Here is a 21,290-nt window from a genome sequence, read left to right on the forward strand (position 1 = left end):
AGCTCAAGTTGGATGTAAACCTGTGGGAAAAGGGAAGTATTGTCTCTCACAGGTTTCCCACAGGTTGAGAAATAATTTGAGCTTTCTAGTTAGAAGTCTCCTTACTTAATAGATACCAATTGCTATATGCCTGATTTCTAATTTTAAGTATAAAAACCCCTCTCCATGATAACTTATTGGCTGACAGTGGATCTACAAACAGCTACACATACAGTAGTACAGGTAGTCCTTGACTTACAACCATCTGTTTAGTGACCATTCAAAGTTTCAACAGCACTAAGTGACTTATGACCATTTTTCCCACTTACAACCATTGGAGCCTCCCCATGGTCACGTGATCAAAATTAGGATGCTTGGCAACTGGTTTATATTTATGAGGGTTGCAGTGTCCTGGGGTCATGTGAACATCTTTTGTGGCAAAGTCAATGGGGAAACCGGATTTCCTTACAGCCGTGTTATTAACTTAACAATGGCAGTGATTCACTTAAGCACTGTGGCAAGAAAGATCATAAAATGGAGTACCAGGCAGCCTAATACTGCATGGTACCAGTATATCATAAAAATCCTTCATTGCTTCCAGGTTGGTGTCTCAGGACAAGAAAAATAAAATGGAGGTCTTTGGCTGGTTGCCATCACCAACATGCAAATGCCACATGCATTTCTACCCTTGGTTGCTGCTTATATCATATCTATCCCCGCCAGTTGCTTGAGATTGAAGGTGAGTTATTTAAAGGAATTTGCTCTTACAAATTAATTTTACTCAGGTGGAGCAGCAAATGGACTTTACTTCATGATCAAGGAGCCTAAGCAGCCAAGGCCAGCCAACTTATATTGGCACCAGACTGTGCCAGTGACCATATATACAGAAAGCATTTTCTCCTTTCCAGTAGTAAAATCCAATTATCATATAAAATAATGACCAGTTTGCTGCTCAAATACAAAGGCTTCTATTAAAAACCAGCTGCCTGCAGAAGCTCATTCATTCTGTCAAGCAGCAAGAAACCCTTAGAGAGATCACCTTCCTTGCAGATGATTCAGGCAGCTACTTTCCCTCAGGAATATTGTTTCAAGCTTCTACAAATTCCACAAGGGTGAATCAAAAACACATACGTAACTGTGTGTTAAGCAAACTTAAGAGACCATATTTGGGGATCATAGCTGTGCTTAGCACAACGGCAAGAATTTGCTAAGCTTTAATGAGGGGAAAGCATGAGTCCCAAGAACATTCACAACTGTAAGCAAGCAAGAGAACTCTCCACTCATGACTTGTATGAAGGGTCATCTCAGAGCTGCCCCAATATACATTATTTCCACACCACATTTTAGCATTTTAAATAGGAGACTGGGTAATGATCTCAGGCAGTTTCCAAAGTTTTAAAAGGCTAGGCACCACATCGCAGCCTGACAGAGAGAATAAACATTTTAAGATAGTGAGGAAACATGCGAAGAATGTTCCTCCAGGCCATTTCCTTGACTTGTTTATGTTGCATATTCAAGGCCCTGAACAGTATGGGATGATGTGTTGTGCTATACTATACAAAACAGTCCTATATGTGAAAAGTCCAGAACTAGAAGGGAAGCAGGGGACTTAAAGGCATTTAAGTTGTTTTTCCTCCAAACTAATCATCAAAGATGTGGTGGGTGAGGGAGAAGAATGTAGCAATAAACAACATCCCCTCACACCAACACTCCACCCCAATAAGTCATACGATTCCCCAAGCTGCGATTAGTTCCAGGGAAGATGGGGGGAAGCTTCTGTTGGACTTATAGAATTTCCCTTTCAAGGAGTCTCAGGAAGCATTTCTAATTAGCAGGGGAGAAAACAATAAGATCATTTCTAATTTGATGCTCTCTCTGCAAGTTAATAAAAAGAGAAGGAAAAAACAGCAGATGAGCCATTAGATAACCAGTTTTAGTAAAAGAGGACTTGGTAGCCATTTTTGCCTGCAAAAATAGAAGGGGGGAAAGGAATTTTCCAGAAGACTTGGATAATCCTTAATACAAGCAGATCATAAACCTAAGGAAAATGGAGAATCGTCTCTAGATTTCTTGCTTATGTTGTTTTGACTCCTGGCACAGTCTTCTCTTCCTTTTTTATTAGTTTATTTTTTTTATGTTCCAGAAACAGCTGCCCTTGCAAGTTGCTGCTTGCTAGAGACCAATATTTCTCAGGCCTGTTCAGCCATACCAATCACCAGGAAGATTGTTGAGGGTAAGTCACCTCCTGCTTTCCTTTTGTTATAGAGATAAATCCACAGTTGAAGGATCTCTTTTTGCTTCAAGTGATCATTCAATCACTGAAGGTTTAGTTCAGTGTTTCTCAAACTTTAAGGTGTGTGGACTCCAAATTCCAGAATTCCCCAGCAGGCAGTATATGGGCTGGGGAATCCTGGGAGTTGGAGTCAACACATCTTAAAGTTGCCAAGTTTGAGAAGTAAACTGACAGTCAAGTATCACAACTAAAACTTGCTCAAACTCTAATACTTTAAGACAGGGGTTCTCAACCTTGGCAACTTTAAGACGTGTGGACTTCAACTCCCAGAATTCCTCAGCCAGTTTTGCTGGCTGAGGAATTCTGGGAGTTGAAGTCCACACGTCTTAAAGTTGCCAAGGTTGAGAACCCCTGCTTTAAGAAGAATTTACCCTTACTTCTGCTTCTTGGTTTGGATCCGCGATGTGCTTCTGACTGATACTAAAAAAATAAGCACACTGCCAAAAATAAACTTCCATCTGTCCACCCTATTGCCCCAAGTAGGCAGCCAATAATAGTCATGGTAGATTCTGATACAATCTGCTCACAGTATTTCCTGCATCTCTGATTTGCTTTGTTGACAAAAGGGAATACAAAAAAATGTTTTTCCTAGCTTTCTTTGATGAAGAGCAATCAGATAGCCTTAATCCCCTCATATTTCCATAACCGTGAGCAGTAATCCACAAGCAGACCTACTGTTTCTTTTGTCTTCCAATTTTCTCATCTGTTATGCCAGATAATAAATAACCTGTGTATGAAGAGATTCATCAACTCTCTGCAAAACAGACGGATGCTCAGCCTCTACTAGTCCTATAATCTCAGAGCGTGTTGCATACATTTGTATACTACTTTATTTTAAATCCATGTATTTCTACTTTCTTAATTGGAAGTCACAGAAAAAATTAAATATCCACAAAATAATGAGCATCATCAGTTATTAAAATAGAAATTTAGCAAAATTAAGAAAAAAAGTTGAACAAGCAAAGGCTACTTCCTTTGAGGCTACATATGCTAATTTCTGTAGCAATAGAAATAATGTGAGGTGCATCAGCCCTGTCCACCAAATTGTTTCTTTAATGGCATAGAATAGAAGAAAGCTCACCTGGTGTCCTATTTCAATCTCTGTTGTACTGTCATTATACATAAAAGGGTTAAAAGTGGAGTAACAGAAGGCCAGGTAATTATCTATACTATTGTTTCTCATGGCCCTGAAACTTTTTGTGCCTTCTGATAGAAGATATTACAGATAAGATAATGTAAATTCTTGCCTGTTGCTTGTATGTCTCCTTGCTTTTGCCTGCTTTTTATCTCCTTTTCTAATTAACTGTTTTTGATGTTTGCTGATATTTAATAAATAAACTTTTTTTTTTTGCTACCTGATTTCAATGGTATTAGTGCTTGTTCTGATTTGGCTTTAATGATTGTTTGAAAGTACAAACAATAGGTACAAACTCAACTGGAAATTACCCACAATAATTTTCCAGCAAGTAAGAATGCAGACTTTCCTCCTATTTATACTAGCAATCATGCTTGAACAACAAATTGCCTTTACATTTAAATCAATGGGAGGAAAAAGAGAAATAGGAGCATAACAATTTTTTTAAAAATCCTTTGGAAACCACTGTGAAGCTTGGCTCTATAACTAAGAAGATCTTCCTAAAGTAGTTGATTCTAACTGTTCTTTTATCGAAGTCACCTATAATCAGAACATTTGATTGTATCTGTCTTTTTTCCAAATGGCCCTCAGTGTATGTATAGCGTTTTAAACAGAATTACAATGAACTCAGTAAGCCATACATGTCTCTGAGCTTCATCCAAAAGTTGTCTGTTCTTGGTGAACCCTTTAGAGGTTGGTTGGTTGTTGTTGTTGTTTTAGGTATCTAGTTCGTGTTATTTGTTCAGATTTCAGTAGATAACAACTCCAGGATTAACAGGGGTATGGTTAGGCACAACTAACACAGCACCAAGTTTGTTTAGAGATACTATTTTTTAAAATATATTTCATTAATTGTTTACAATAACAATCTTTAGTGCTTAGTGAACAATGTGTTGTCTGGATTCATATATTTAAAAACAATAATAATTACTATAATTGATCAATATATTAGTTGATAATATATTTCCTTGATCCTCTCTTCTTCCAGTAATATTCTCCTTTTGTCTACATTAAACAAATATAATTCTTAATACTTTCAATACATAAAGAGTTGGGTATAAACATTTTTCTAGTATTTGTACATATAACAATAACATCAACATATAACATCTTTTCTAATCGGCTTATGTTTCAATTGTATTTATAGAAGTCATCTTATTAAGTCATTATATGTCCTGTTTTCAAGATTTTTATTTAAGCTTAATTTCCCCTCAGTATTGAAACCACTCTTATCAGTCATAATTTTCTCAAAATTCATTATCTTTGAATATCCAGACTTTTCATTCAAGTACACCATCTCAATATTTTTACATTTCATATATTATAAAAGTATTATACTACTTATATATCTTATCCCTCTTACTATAGGACCCCTTTATGTCCAAGCTTTGTCTATTCTTTTAACCATGTTCAAGTAAGTAATTAATCATATAGTACGCCACCTAGCAATTTTACTATAGGGCCTCTTTATATCCAAACTTTATATTTTTAACTGTATTCAAACAAGTGTTTAGTCATATAGTATTCCATCTGGTAAGTTGAATCACATCTCTTAAATCTAATTCTAATCTTTTGCCAGGTCGCTTTCCAAATGTAAAGTGAAGTATTAATACCACTGTACAATGCCTTGGTAAGGCCACACTTGGAGTAGTGTATCCAGTTTTGATCACCACAATGTAAAAAAGATGTTGAGACTCTAGAAAGAGTACAGAGAAGAGCAACAAAGATGATTAGGGGACTGGAGGCTAAAACATATAAGGAACGGTTGCTGGAATTGGGTATGTCTAGTTTAATGAAGAGAAGGACGAGGGGGGACATGATAGCAGTGTTCCAATATCTCAGGGGTTGCCACAAAGAAGAGGGAGTCAAGCTATTCTCCAAAGCTCCTGAAGGCAGGACAAGAAGCAATGGATGGAAACTAATCAAGGAGAGAAGCAACCTAGAACTAAGGAGAAACTTCCTGACAGTTAGAACAATTAATCAGTGGAACAACCTGCCTCCGGAAGCTGTGAATGCTCCAACGCTGGATGTTTTTAAGAAGAGACTGGACAGCCATTTGTCTGAAATGGTATAGGGCCGTGCTGGCGAACCTATGGCATGCATGCCACAGATGGCACGCAGAGTCCTCTCTATGGGCACACACACCATCACCCCAGTCCTAGGCCTTCAGCCTATAAAAACTTTTCACTTTAGGCCTCCACCGCCGTGTGCAAAAAAAAAAAAGGTTCAATCAATCAATCAATTTCAACTTCTCATGGGAAAAAAAAAGATCTCGCAAAGTTGGAATTGATTGATTGAATTTTTTAATCCTACCCAGTGTGCCTTTACCACCGCAGCCACACCCACCCAATGGGCATGCCCACCCAATGGGCCACGCCCACCCGGCACCCAGCGATACATAAGTGGGTTTTGGATAGCAGTTTGGGCACTCAGTCTCTAAAACAGTGGTTCTCAACCTGAGGGTCGGGACCCCATTTGGGGTCGAACAACCATTTCACGGGGGTCGCCAAACAAGGCTGTCCGCCATTTTTTTCCCCTTTTCTTTGGCCACGCCCCTGGCACCCGGTGATGTATAAGTGGTTGGGGGTCACCACAACATGGGGAACTGTATTATGGGGTCACGGCATTAGAAAGGTTGAGAACCACTGCTCTAAAAGGTTCACCATCACTGGTATAGGGTTTCCTGCCTGAGCAGGGGGTTGGACTAGATGACCTCTAAGGTCCCTTCCAACTTTATTATTATTATTATTATTGAAACATGCACAGCAGTTATGCATATGGCTTTATTATATTCAGCTGAGATTGCAATGAGTTATGTCATGAAGCTCGCATTGCTAAAGTAAATAAGACTTTTAATTCTGATATGTTCAATGACTGCAAGTGCAGGCTATAGCTAATAATTATAAACCAATTGATTAGTTGTGGGCATTAAAAGTCACAGAAATATAAATAGATAAAAAAAACCCTCATTGCATGACCTCACTTTGTAATCAAGGCCCCTTTTTTAAATTATCCTCAGTTTTAAGTGTGTGTGCGTGGGGTGCAGAATGTACTGTATACACATCTGATAAAATCAGTATAGATAGTCCTCAACTTACACGTTCATTTAGTGACAGTTCAAAGTTACAACGGCACTGAAAAAAGTGACTTATGACCGTTTTTCACACTTACGATGGTTGTAGCATCTCCATGATCACATGATCAAAATTCAAACTCTTGGCAACTGATTCATATTTATGACGGTTGCAATGCCCCAGGGTCACGTGATCCCCTTTTGCGAACTTCTGATAAGCAAAATCAATGAGGAAGCCAGATTCTCTTAACAACTGTGTTACTAACTGAACATCTGCAATGACTCACTTAACAACTGTGGCAAGAAAGATCGTAAAATGGAGCAAAACTCACTTAACAACTGCCTCGCTTAGCAACAGAAATTTCAGACTCAATTGTGGTTGTAAATTGAGGACTACCACTATGTATCTTTATAGGAGAACCTCAGATGTATTAATAATCTCAATATGTGAGAACTTGTTTCAGCCATATTAACTTTGGTATAGTTAGTTCTATATTTTTGTGCTGTTCTGTTTTTTTTATGGCTCCACCTCTCAAGCCCTAAAAATAGCTTCCAGGATTCCTCTTTTACAAGGTTCAGACATGCTGGAAAATTATAGGAAAAAGCCAGGAAGAAAGATCAGTGACATTACCTATCACCACTGTTGCTACTCTAGGCTACATAAAATAGCCCACAGCTTGGAGAGAAGATATCTTCATATCAGACATGCTTCTGAAGATAACACCAGAAATGGGATAGGCCGTGTATTCAGTAGAATAAATCTTTTCTCTTTTCCATGGAATGGAGACAGCTAGATTGCTCCTTTTGCTTAACCAATTAAAAAGGAGATAAGTTACTCCTTATGACATGTAATTGTTTGGGTGGCTGATTTGATCGCAATTCTGAGATTGCCCATTTAATCATTCCTTCTACTCCTCCCTTTCTTCTTTTTTCTGACAAGAGTTCATTGACCAACCTGTAGATAATACTGGCCAAAGAAAGAAGGCAAAAAAGAACAGGTTTGTGTGGAATTTTCGTAATGAAATTATTTAAATACATATACAACTATTGTAATTTCCACAGAAATATAGGTGGAGGTAGATTGGGACTACCTACTTAGTCTATTTTTGCGTTAAAAAAAGCATCAGGGGTAGTTTCAAGGAACTTAAGTTTTAAATTTCCCTTCACAGGGTTATTTGTATTTAAGTAAGACTCAGGCAGATCTGGTTTAAAGTCCTCCAACTGACATGTCTTCAGATAGATAACTGGGCAGAATTCACTCTGATAAAATTGTTTCCAAGCTGTAAATAAGGAGATATCCCAAAGAAATTTAAAATCTCCAAGTATCTCTCTCCAAACAGCACAATACCTTCCAGCCTTGTCAGTGAACTTCAGAGAAGAGGCAACTGCATAACAGTATTTTGAATGCCTGCAGAGGTATATTTTTATGAAAGAAATAGCATGAAGTGTAAACTTGCTGCCTTAATGCAATATGAAACTTGGGGAGTTGTGATTATAAATTCTAACTCCAAGCTCTTGCTGGCCTTGAGTAAGTCATTAATCTATTCTGATTCTATTTTCTCATCCATGAATAAGATAACTTAATGCCTGCCTTACTTACAGGTGCAGTGTGGATTCATTAATGTACTGATTCTTCCCCCTTCAAACTAATATCAATGTTGTCTCATATATATTCCTTCCTTCTCCAGAATCAGCCTGTTTAGACTGGCTCTTTTTAGTATTTTTATAATTACCAGTGCATCTGTAACAGGTTTGGTCAACAGCACCTGTTAGATTAAATTAGTTTTTACAATGTTTTTATAACACAAATTAATGCTGTTTAACTCAATGTCAAACTATATACATTGCATGAACTTCATCTGTTTGTCACTGCTTTTACTAGGGGGAAAAAAAGGCAGTGATCTGGAGCATAATATATACTATGCTTTTTTTTCCTGCACAGAAAAGAATAGATTAAGCCACCTCTCTACAGGTACTGGTTCTGATTTAAATTATTAAAAATAAGTGTCTCTGTATTCAATAGAGCTATTTTTTTAGTAAATAAACACAGGACTGCAGTTTTAAGTCCCTAAATACACTTGAAAATATTACTGGTTCATTTTAAATGTAGATTCCTGCAAGCCTACATTTCAAACCTGAAGAACTGAAGGAATGTAACTGCTACCTACATGAGGACGTAAAGAGAAGATGTACTACAGGTAATCTTCAACTTATAGCCATTCATTTAGTGACCATTTCAAGTTACAATGGCACTGGGGAAAAAAGGGACCTATGGCTGGTTTTCACATGTACACCCTTGCAGCATTCCCAGGGTCATGGGATCAAAATTCAGGCGCTTTGCAACTGGCATGTATTTATGACAAGGGATCATCTAATTACCAGTTGTAACCTTCAAGTCGGCTTCTGACAAAATAAGGTAACCTTCATTGTCATTTTTTTTTACTGTGGGCACACTGGCACACATTAAAAATGAAATTCTATTGCCTGCTCTCAAAAGCGCACACATACATAACACACATATAGACATGCTATATACATACATATGTATATACCTACACCCTTACAAGCAAAGCCAATGGGGGAAACTGAATTCAGTTAATAACTGCAGTGATTCTCTTATCCATGGCAAAAAGGTCTCAAAATGGGGCAAAATTCACTTAACAACTACCTTGTTTAGCAACAGAACTTTTGGGCTCAAAAATTTGGTTGTAAGTCGAGGACTACAGAACAAGAACAGAACAGAACAGAATAGAATAGAATAACAAAGATGGAAGGGACCTTGGAGGCCTTCTAGTCCAACCCCCTGCTCAGGCAGGATACCCTGACCTATACCGTTTCTGACAAATGGCTGTCCAGTCTCTTCTTAAAAACTTCCAGTGTTGGAGTATTCACAACTTCTGGAGGCAAGTTGTTCCACTGATTAATTGTTCTAACTGTCAGGAAATTTCTCCTTAGTTCTAGGTTGCTTCTTTCCTTGATTAGTTTCCATTCATTGCTTCTTGTCCTGCCCTCAGGTGCTTTGGAGAGTAGCTTGACTCCCTCTTCTTTGTGGCAACCCCTGGTTGCCACAAGACACTAATGAATATTAACCAGATTAACCTGCTAGTCATAAAATCATTTAGAAGATGTATCATCTTCTAAAAGCAGCCTTTCCAATACATGGAAAGTGACTGGAAAAGAAAAAAAGAATATTGTCTACTTATGCAAATAATATTAGAAGGAGAGATGTGGGGTCATAGTCTACATTACCTAGGTGATGGCTTGCCAGCACAAGATCAGTTGCACTTAAGACTAGGAATAATGTGTTTGGCTGAGGTATGTTGAACTTAAAAAATTTTTACTTTGAAGCCCGTGGAGGCCGAGAGATGAAAAGCTTGGACTAAAAGTTTTACTTAAGAACTTATGCACTCCGTGAATAAATTAACAATAGTGGACTCTATTAAACCAGGGCTTTTCAACCAGTGGTACAGGTACCACCTGTGGTACATTGGCACCTGGCAGGTGGTACGCGACCATCCTAGAAAAGTGGTAGCGAGGGAGGGGAATGAGCTGAACCGGTGACAGCAAAACAGAAGCCTGAGCGAGAGATGACTGGAGCTGCAGGGCTTTCAGGGCTCAGTGGAAGTGCCAGGCTCCAGCTGGAGCTCAGTGCTGATCCTGGCGCTTCTGCTGAGCCCAGAAGAAGCGCCGATTAGCTGGAATGTTGCAGCATCTCCAGGGTCTTGTGATTTACATTCAGATGCTTGGCAACTGATTCATATTTATGACGGTCACAGTGTCCCAGGGTCATGTGAAGTGACCAAAACCTGCTGCAACCACCCAGCAGACGGGGGGAATAAAAACCAAACACCCCCCCACCCCACCCCCGCTGCCAATCCCCAACAGAAATGCTCACAACAATGAAAACTTCAGACAGGAGGAAGAGCACCGCCGGGTGGGCAGGAAGGCGTCTTGCTCAGCTGTGCCTTGGGGGGGCACTTTTTTTAATGCTATTGTAATTTCGAACAGTCACTAAGTGACCTGTTGTAAGTCGAGGACTACCTGTACTTTATCACTTTTTTCCCTTTTTTTTTTTTGTCATCACGTTTTTGACATCTTGCTAGGCGATTGGTGGTACTCGGATGTTGCCATATCCTAAAAGTGGTACAATAGGTTAAAAGGTTGAAAAGCCCTGTATTAAACAACTTGTTGATAAAGTTCTTGGCTTTCATTGTTTCTGTTAGGATGGTCAGAATATGGGAAATATACAAGGCGGAACCTGAACTCTTGAAACAAGATAGTTAATGTTATATAATAGACATACTGTAGCTGAGACGTGATAGGATGATTCTTATTATGGAAATGCAGCAACTGAAGGATACTTTTTGGCCATGGAGTAGAAGCAACAGAAAAGATGAACTGTATTTATGTTCAATACTCATGCCCACACAGACATATTTAGCAGTAAGAACATCTCTATTAAAAGTAATTGGGAAAAAAATCATAGGTCATTGTCATTATCTGTTGAACTAAGGAGAACTGTGGATGATGCTTTCTAAAAGCAAACTGAAGGTCTTTTAAAGTAGTGACGGGAAATGTAATTACTCCAGCATCTGTTGAGAGACGAAGTCTGCCAAGCATAGTCCTTCTTAAAAAAAAAAAAAAATACTGACTTGTCTTGCTGATAACTTTCTCCTTCAAATGGCAGAAGGCACAAGATAATTATCCATCCTTGATTTGATCTAAACCAGTAGAGCAAGTAGCAGGAACTTTCAAGGACAGTGACCATGTGAGACTGGAACGTGATTGTAGAATGGGAAGGCAGAATTATTCAGCTCCATTTTGCTTCTGCCTCTTCAGAGAAGGAATGTATTCTACCAAGTAACTGTGAACGGCCAGTTGAAGGAGCAGGATTCCAGCTCCAGCCTTTTTTTTTTTTTTTTTGCATCTTGGAAGGCCAAGTTGATTAAACTCCACAGGTTAATTGTCCTGACACCTGCTTTAGAGAAAAAACTAATAGGGAATTTTGCAACATTTTCTCTGCAGCTGCAAGACAAAGTAAATTCCCAGGGACATTAAAATCTCCTCAGGCCTCCTCCGATTTCCAGAATTCCTCCTCCTTCCAGAAGACAAGGCAGTGTGTTGCCTCATCTTCTTTCGCTTATCCCTCCATGCACTGATGCTCATCTGTCAGCAGTTGGCTTTCTGCCTTTTCTTCACTCACTGTGAGAAGGGAACAAAGAGGAAGGTGCAGCTTCCTTCTGTTTTTGGCATACACACACACACACACTGGCTGAATGAATAGAAACAGCCTGGGGAAGAGACAATGGGGACAAATGTGTTATATAGAGTACAGTGCATTGTTGTACAATTATACAAATATAAATATAACGAAAGGGATGGATTGGTGTCCATGTGGAATGAGCCATAGATAAAGTTACTGATTTAGAATAAGTGCAGATCTCCAGAGCTAGATGAATTGTATCCTAGAGTACTACAGGAGTTTATTGATGCCAAATCTCTATTTTTGTCTTTGAGAACTCTGCACAATGGGTAAAATACTAGATCAGTGGAGCACAGATATGGTCCCTGACTTCATTAAAGGGGGGGGGGAGAGTCTAGATAGACATGAGTCAGTCCGACATTAATACCTGAAAAGATTTCACAGTTCATAAAGGATTTGATCAGTAAGCAATTTGGAAATGATGCAGTGATTGCTAAAAGTGAGTATGATTTTCTGTTATTTCATTTCTTTTATCCAGGAACATCCTTAGAATACTGTGAAAACGCTTGGGACATAATACAACTTAACTGCAACAAAGCATTTGCCAAGTACCCAATGACATTTTGATTAGTAAGTGAGTTAAATTTTGATTTGATGACAACTCAATTCAGTGAATTCCCAGCTGGTCTGAAACTGGTACTCAAAGAAAGCTCATCCAAGTGGAATGAAGTATTAAGTGGGGTACCACAGAGTAGAAATTCAGACACAATATTTCTCTTTAAAATTGTGGGATTGGAAAAGACCATTTCGGTAATTGAATCTGAACACTCAACCTACTCAGTGAGGGCATCTCAACTAAATTCTCCTCAACTTTAAGTTGCCTAACTCTTCTTAGATACTCTTTTTCATTAAGTGGATAAAGCAACGGAGAGAATGTTTAATTTCTAGGGGGCACAAAACCCGATGGGGTGAATAATAGTTTAAAGAAGAAATAAAATGGCACTGAAAAGTCCAAAAAAATGTTAGTTTCATCAACAGAACCACAAGAAGCTAAATCCAGAAATGAAGAGCATTCATTTATTCTGCTTTGGTCACAACCCATATACATATATTGTGCCCAGTTCTGGGTGCCTCGTTTCCAGTTTAGCTGAAAGATTCAGTTAAAGTGGAACAAGTACAAATGAGAAGAGCAAAAGATCATCAGGGGAATGGAATGGAAAGTAATCTTAAGGGGAGAGACTGTGATATTTTTAGCTTTGAGAAAATATAGCTAAGGAAGGATCTAATAGCATTTTCCAAGTACTTGTAAAATGACAAGCCAATGGAAGGTCAAGACCTGTTCCCTATCACTGTGGAATGCAGAATACAAAATCATGCTCTGAAGGTAGTAGAGTTAAGTTGAACATTAGGAAAAGAACAGATCATTGGTAGGACCAACTAGGAAGGACACAGATTATTTCCTTTCCTTTTCAAGCAGAAACTGGATGACTGTTTCTCAGGGAGCTTTAATTGGAATTCCAGCACTGATCAGACTTCGTAAACGAAATGGTCCTTTCTAATCCAACTAAATGCCGTAATCTAATTGTGTAGCAGCCCTAATTTATTTCTATAAAGCATGCCATAATCTAGATTGATCAAATGAAAATGGGCTATTGGGTATCATGTTTCTGTCTTCATCTGAATCTGTTAACAAGGAAAGGAAGGCAGGATCGTTCTTCCTTGTGATTACTGTTCACATTATGTTGACAAAGTCCTTTCCATGAAGACAAACCTTATACAACAATACTTGGTCTTTTTGTGAACCTTTAAGTAAAAAGGCTCCTATATCATGGATAGAATTAATATGCACTCAATTTCTATGTACATTAATTCTTTCAGAGCTATCCCAAAATTTTATAAACATCAGGAGCAGTAATTAGGCTCTCATTCCTTTCATGTTGCATATATGCAATCTGCATATGCAAATCTGTATGCAATTTGACAAATGTGGCAGGATCAGAACACTTCCAATTTGCTGTTTTCTTTTGTGTTCCTACTGAAAGGATACCCCCAGATAGTTCTTTGTGGCCTTACTGGAATTGCCATCTCATCCCAAATTTCGGAAAAACTTTCTCACTCACAGTTACCCTCTGAAATTCAGCTGGCTGGAAAATCCAGTCCAGGCTTATCACTGGGTTTTACTTATCTTGTTTTAAAAAAAAACAGATGGTGTTTTGTAATCTACTTTGTATCTTATTGGCATGAGCTGCCTTAAGCTTTGCTTCCTAACAACAAAGATGACAAATTTAGCAAATAAATACTATGATTCCATTCAAAGGGAATTCAACGTATACTTGTCCAGAGAGAGGCAAAACTTTCCATCAATTTTAAAATGTAATAAAATTAATTTTGAGTTGACTTGGACATTAATACATTTTTCAATCATGCTGCCCTTGTATGGAGCTGACAAGCCTAACTGACAGTGATTAGAATGCAGTATTGCAGGCTAATACTGCTGACTGCCGGCAGTTCGATTCTGATCAGTTCAAGGTTAACTCAGCCTTCCATACTTCTGAGGTGGGTAAAATGAGGACCCAGATTTTGGGGAGCAATATGCTGACACTATAAACTTAGTGTTTATAAGCTTAGAGGGGGCTATAAAGCACTGTGAAGTGGTATATAAGTCTAAGTGCTATTGCTGTTGCTAATCTAATCTGACAGTGGTAGTCATGACAGACCTATCCTGTCAGCTTTGCCTCAGCTTCTTCTAAAGGTTACTGCCCTCATTTCCACAATATCCTGATTGATTCTTCTGCTGTTTTAAGATATGAGGCTTCAAATATGGGAATATATTTGCTTTGTGCTGTTTGCTTCATGCATTTGCCATATGCATTGGGTTGACCTCTGTCAGAAGAAAAATGCTGAATTTTACCAGCAAAATTCTTTCAATGATCTTATTGTGGTAGCAATTTAAGGCTCTTTCTGACAAGGCATTGCCATTTTAATGTTGACTTTTGCCACTGGTATAGAATCTGTGTACCCATCCTACAAAGATCTGTGTGTCCTTGAATTGTAATTGGAGAATATAGTATATAGCTTTCAAGATCAGTTGAAAACTACAACATTGCTTCTTGAGCTAAGATAAGCTGATTTTTACTGCAATTTATAACATACAAAGCAGACAAATATTTTATGCACATAAGCAAAAGATAATGCATTATTATATTTACAATAAATATAGGCCTTGGAGGAAAAGAACATTCATACTTTATTTTTAGAAAATGAAGGATGACACACCTATAACACAGTTGTGAAGCCTATAAACATCCTCAGGATGCCTCTTGCCAAAACCCTATTCGTGATATATAAAGGATGAACAGACTGCTTTTGGGTGTTTTTTGTTTTGTTTTGTTTTGTTTTGTTTTTGTTTTAAGACCATTTTAAGAGCTGTTGAATTTCTCAGCTATTGTCTGGTGAATTTATGTCTCACTCCATATGTTGGATTGTAAACCTTTCAAGATCCAGATTTGGTGGGCATCTATAAATGGGATTTTCTCACCTTGCCTTGAAGTTCATTGACTGGAAATTGTGTTGGAGAAGTTGCACCTAAAATACCTGCCTTTTTTTTTTAAGAAGTTTTGACACTTTTTAAAGCTTCATTGGGAAGGAGGTTTCCTCGTCAAAGCAGCTAGCAAGGCCGCACAGGGAGAGTTAAATGCCAAAATACTTTCTTATACTGACTTATACTTTACAGATATTCAGTCTGTAAAAAAAACAGGTAGACCTAAAGCATAAGGCTTTCATTTTGAGATGGACAAAATATTAGATAAAACAGATTTGCACTGTGTGCACGTGAAATATTAAGAGAAAATATTCCACTTTTCAATAAACTTGTAGAATATCGCTAATCAGCAATAAGCAATTCAGCTATTGATGATCTGTGACCTCACTCATTATGCTATTCATTTAAGCCAATATACACATTCTGCTGCAATTCATCATGATTCTGAGTAAGCCCTTTAAATTATGAATTAATGAACATCCATTATGTTTTGTATAAATCTGAGTATAAAAATGATACCATGAGGGTAAAGCTGAGACAATAGATAAAACCACAAACTTGGAATTGGAACAGAAATTGAAACTGAAAAAAATGATTTTAGGAAACGCAAAACACCAAACGAAAAGAAATAATAATATGATTTGAAATGACTGAATGATAATAATATAAATATATTGCTTTGTATTATATTGGGAATGTGTCCAACTTTCCCATTCTGACCTCTGTAGATAAGAGTGGAGACAGCAAAGCCAAGAGAAAGGTAAGCATAGTATTTTCACTCTTTCTATTTAGTGAAATTTTAAAAGAGGTAAACACGGGTTTGGTGTACTGGTTAAGGCACAAGACTAGAATACCATGAGTTCTAGTTTTGTTTTAGGCACAAAGCCAGCTGAGTGACCTTGGACCAGTCACTAGGAAGGAGGCAATGGCAAACTACTTTTGAAACATTGCCAAGAAAACTGCAGGGACCCGTCTAAATAGTAGCCAGGAGTTAACACTGACTTAAAGACACACATGCACACAAAAAAGTCATGGCTATTATCCCTGTAAGTTTTCCAATGTTTTTCAGTGGTTCTATAACAGTGGTTCTCAACCTTTTTAATGCCGTGACCCCCAACCAGTCGTAAGTCGAGGACTACTCAACCGGTCGTAAGTCGAGGACTACTCAACTGGTGCAGCACCGTTTGCAGAATGGGACTTTTGGCGGGCTTAGCAGGGCAGAGACAGCCTGGACAATTCCTATTGGCTTTTAAAAGCCAATAGAATTAGACTCTATTCAAGAGAGTCTATTCTATTGGCTTTCAAAAGCCAATAGAATAAAAGGGAGTAGCACAGCTAAGGAAAAGGGGGAAAAAATGGCGGACTGCATTGTTTGGTGACCCCCGTGAAATGGTCATTCGACCCCAAATGGGGTCCCGACCCACAGGTTGAGAACCACTGTTCTATAAGCACGTTTCATTTCACTATTGTGTAGAAATGCCATAAAAAGGAATCCAAATGATTTTTTCCCCATTCTCTTTATCAGATAAGATCCTTTCCTTCCTTTGTGGAAACTAACAAGGCCTATCTTACTTAACACAGTTCAGGTCTCAAACATGGAGCTTCTATGACTCAGGAAAAGGCATAGTAGCACACAGCTGGCCTTTCATGTGGATGAAGATTGCATAAAAGCAAATATTTCCTTCCCTGTTCTCCAACCTGGCTTATCACAACAGCTCTGAAAGTTGCTGCATCCAACGGTTCTTTAGACCCAACAAGGTAGAGTAAGAGCAGTTCAAATAAACTTAAATTAAAATAAAAGAGCATATCTTTTTAAGACTGAAACTCATATTTGGCTGGAAACGTTGTAAATCAGAGACTATACTCTGAAAAGTACAGGTAGTCCTCGACTTGTTTAGTGACCATTCAAAGTTATAAAATATGCGACTTATGACCATTTTTCACACTTATGACCATTGCAGCATCCCTATGGTCATGTGATCAAAATTCAGACGCTTGGCAACTGACTCATATTTATGATGGCTGCAGTGTCTCAGGGTCATGTGATCACCTTTTGCAACCTTCTGAGAAGCAAATTGAATGGAGAAGCCAGATTCACTTAACAACCATTTGACTAACTTAACAACTGTGGCAAGAAAGGTCATGAAATGGGGAAAAACTCACTTAACAATCATGTCACTTAGCAACAGAAATTTTGGATTCAATTGTCGTCCTACATCGAGGATTACTGTAGGCCGAATCAGGAAACTGTTTAATTTAAATTAATTTCAATTGAAAAATGCATAAATGTATTTAAATGCAAAGGAAAATGATTAAACTATACAAGTGTTTAACCATTTTTAATAAATTCCCCAGTAGAAATCACAATTCCATCCCGTTGTGTCCAACCCTTGGTGAATTTATGGACAAAGTCTCTTCACATCCTCTGATCCTGTACTATTTCTTTAAGTTGTTCTATGATCTAGTTCAGGGGTAGGCAACCCAAAACATGTATGTATGTATGTATGTATGTATGTATGTATGTATGTATGTATCAATCATAAAGGTAAAAAAGGATATATGCAGTGTTATCTTCATTTTAGATGTCAAAAGGGTCTCTCTCTCTCTCCCTCCCTCTCTCCCTCTCTTTCTCTTTCTTTCTTTCCTCTCCCTCTCTCTCTCTCTCCCTCTTTCTTTCCTCTCCATCTCTCTTTCCCTCCCTCCCTCTCTCTCTCTCTCTCTCTCTCTCTTTCTCTCCCTCTCTCTCTCTCTTTCTCCCCCCCCTCCGATCTTTTGCTCACCTGGTAAGCTGGCTTCAAGCTGTTCTCCAACAAGCTCAGGGGTAGAATTGCTGAGTCAGCATAGCTGGGTTAGCTAGCTGTCTCCTGCCCTTCCTGCTTCCTGCTTCCTGCAGAGATGCAGCCAAGGCAAAAGCCCTGCCCAGTAAGCTTGTTGGCTGGTCGAACAGGGTGAGACCACTCTCTTTTTTTACACACACATACATACACACACAAACACAGAGAGAGGGGGGGGGAAGTGCAAGTGCCTCTCTCTGTCTCTGTCTGCAGATGGCAGAGGAGGCTGGGAGCCACACGGGAAGGCTCAAAGAGCCGCATGCGGCTCTGGAGCCGCAGGTTGCCGACCTGTGATCTAGAACAAAGCTCCCCAATCTTTCCGTGTTGGCATCCTGGAGGGAAAGGGAGGAGCAGGGAAATTTGCGTGCGCACACATGTGTATATGCAAATAGGTGCATGCACGGCGGCACTAGCACCGACGCATGTGCAAGCAGGCCGCATGCACCCATGGTGGTGCTGGCAGCAGTGCTCACGCCTGCCCCAATGGGTCACTAGCGCCTGTGTCATGCTGGTGGCAGCATTAGCACTACCACACATGTGCAAATGGGGCCGTTAACGCCTGCCTGGCAGTGTTAGTGTGGGGGGAGGTGCGACCACATGTGCGGGCACTCACCAACCATTCCTGCAGCGCAGTAGCCAATAGGCCAGGCCGCGGACCACAGGTTAGAAACCCCTGATCTAGAGCACTCTGATCAGAAAGTAATATAAATACTAACTTCAGTGGGATTTGTATTTGGGTAAACATGATTCAGATTGCACTCTAATACATCTGCTTCTTTTGTTGTTTAATTTTCAGTAGATTTAGGCTGCCGAGTTAGCAAATTTTGCAAAATGAAGCAGTGGCCGTTGAAGCATCCTAATATTAGCCCTTGGATTCAAATTGGATACCACTTTTTATTGGCAATCTTCAACAGCCCTTAGCCTTCCTCAGTACCAAAACTATCAATAAAAAACAGCAAGAAGTAGAAGAATATTTATCTTCACTTGTGCTTAGCAGCCAAGTACAAGTCAGCAGAAATGATGTGAAGCAGCAGGTGAGATATTTCCTTTCATTTTTGGCCAGGTTGATGCAGCTACTTGACAGTGCTGCTAATTCCCGGGGTGCAGTTTCCATCCCAAAGGATTCCCATCTTGTTATTAGTCTCTGATTAATTTGCCCCATTTGTTATTATTGCATCAACAAGCTTCATTTCACGCAGAGAGGATTGGACTGTCATCATAATAAAAGTCACCTTCTCCAAAAACATTCCATGCTTTGGGAAATAGCCTGTTCCAAAGAAAAGCTCCAGTGAAATGGGAGTTTTGCAACACTGGCAAGAGAGGAAAAGCATCTGTTCATAGTCTCCCATGCTAATGCACTCACTCCTGTGGTAATCGCTGAAACTTGGCCATTTTCAAAGAGAACCATTATTTAGCTATCTTTACCACCCACCATCACTGCCACCCTTGTGCTCACCAATTTAGTCCTGTTCCGTTCAGTTTTTGAAGAGTTCTTCTGCCAACAGACAGGCAGGTGGGCAGGCAGAATCCCAAGAAATTTTACATAATTTCTCTCCAACGTTCCATATTGATCTGGATGTATTGCACGGTTGTGGAATGAACTGCCTGAAGAATGTTTGTGCAAATCACAATATTGTGGTAGCTGTGAATTATTTTAAAAGGGTCTAGGACAACTTGCCAGGGCCCACTCGCCTTGGAAAAAAGAGTTACACTAATATTGAAGAAATGGTGGAATAGAATCGTTAATGAAAGGATGCAAAAGGACGGATAACATGAAATGTGACTGAGAAAAAATAAAATATATTTTTTCATTATTTTAAATAATTAAATTGAATTGCTGAATTGTCCCATGGTGAGTTGGCCTTGGCAAGTTGGCACTGGTGAGTTGGCCACGGTGAGCTGTCCCATTCCATTTTTCAAATGTGTATATGGGAAGCCTATAACTCATGACCTATAGCCACTACAGCCATAGGTTAGAAATTGTAGGCATTGTAATGTAAACCATCTGGAAAGAACTAGATTATCTTAGTCTCAGCAAAAGGATGTTAAACATTTTCTGCATCCCGTTCCTCGGGGAAGTTGCCCTCAACTAAATTCACACTGCTGTTCTTAAAATGTACTTATTGCACAAATAAGTAATAGTGTTCCATATGCTTCATTCATGATAACTATACCTGAACTCCCAAATTGTCATCTATCTGAAGAGGTTATTGAGCTTCAGGCTTGCCCAAATCCATTTGGGTAGCGGTACCTGCCCTGACATTAGTAGACAGATCTATTAATCACTCAATAATTTGTTTAATAAGTTTACAACTCCTCTTCCTAAATGAAGACTTTCTGGTCACCCTATTCATAGAGAAAATAATTCTGGAACTGCAGATGGCACTTGAACTGGAGCCTTTTTACAACTATATGATTGGATCTGTACATCACCTTGTACAGTTCTAAAGAAGCTAGAATTGGATAAGCAATGAATGTTTCGAACCAACGAAAAGTCCAGTTGCCATGATTCAAGTTCCAAACAACTTGTACAAGGTTAAGAACATAGAAAGAGCCTTTCTGGATCAGACCACTGGCTCATCGAATCCTATATGAACATGGCAGGAAAGCAATGGCTTTCTTTAACTGTTCTTCCCTGGCCTCTGGTATTTGAGGTTACATTTATGATTTGTTATGAAGTCAGGATGAATTTAGTTTTCAGATGGACCCTAAATTCTATTTCTAACAACATTTGATAAGCACAGGATCAGACCATGTTTACTATCTTAAGGTAGCTCCTAAGGTGAATGACTAGACAATGCTTACATTCTTCTAAACCAGTGGTTCTCAACCTTTTTAATGCCGTGACCCCCCAACCGGTCGTAAGTCAAGGACTACTCAACCGGTCGTAAGTCGAGGACTACTCAACTGGTGCAACACCGTTTGCAGAATGGGGCTTTTGGCGGGCTCAGCAGGGCAGAGACAGCCTGGACAATTCCTATTGGCTTTTGAAAGCCAATAGAATTAGACTCTATTCAAGAGGGTTTATTCTATTGGCTTTCAAAAGCCAATAGAATAAAAGGGACTATCACAGCTAAGGAAAAGGGGAAAAAATGGCGGACTGCATTGTTTGGCGACCCCCGTGAAATGGTCGTTCGACCCCAAATGGGGTCCCGACCCACAGATTGAGAACCACTGTTCTAAACTCTGTACAAAAGGAAAGTTAACTCTGTGAATCACCATTGTAATTTCC

The 21,290-nt window shown here is 39.1% G+C and overlaps 1 long non-coding RNA gene across 1 annotated transcript; it reads left to right on the plus strand.

The window, feature by feature from the left end:
* The first annotated feature begins 2,083 nt into the window (after positions 1–2,083).
* LOC120313869 lies at positions 2,084–12,301 on the plus strand. The gene is made up of 3 exons (XR_005558276.1): positions 2,084–2,212; positions 8,591–8,678; positions 12,222–12,301. It is a non-coding gene; the product is annotated as an uncharacterized LOC120313869 (long non-coding RNA).
* The last annotated feature ends 8,989 nt before the right edge of the window (positions 12,302–21,290 follow it).

This window comes from Crotalus tigris, unplaced genomic scaffold (genome assembly GCF_016545835.1).
Source record: "Crotalus tigris isolate CLP2741 ecotype Arizona unplaced genomic scaffold, ASM1654583v1 scf7180000018807.1825209, whole genome shotgun sequence".
Lineage (NCBI taxonomy): Eukaryota > Metazoa > Chordata > Lepidosauria > Squamata > Viperidae > Crotalus > Crotalus tigris.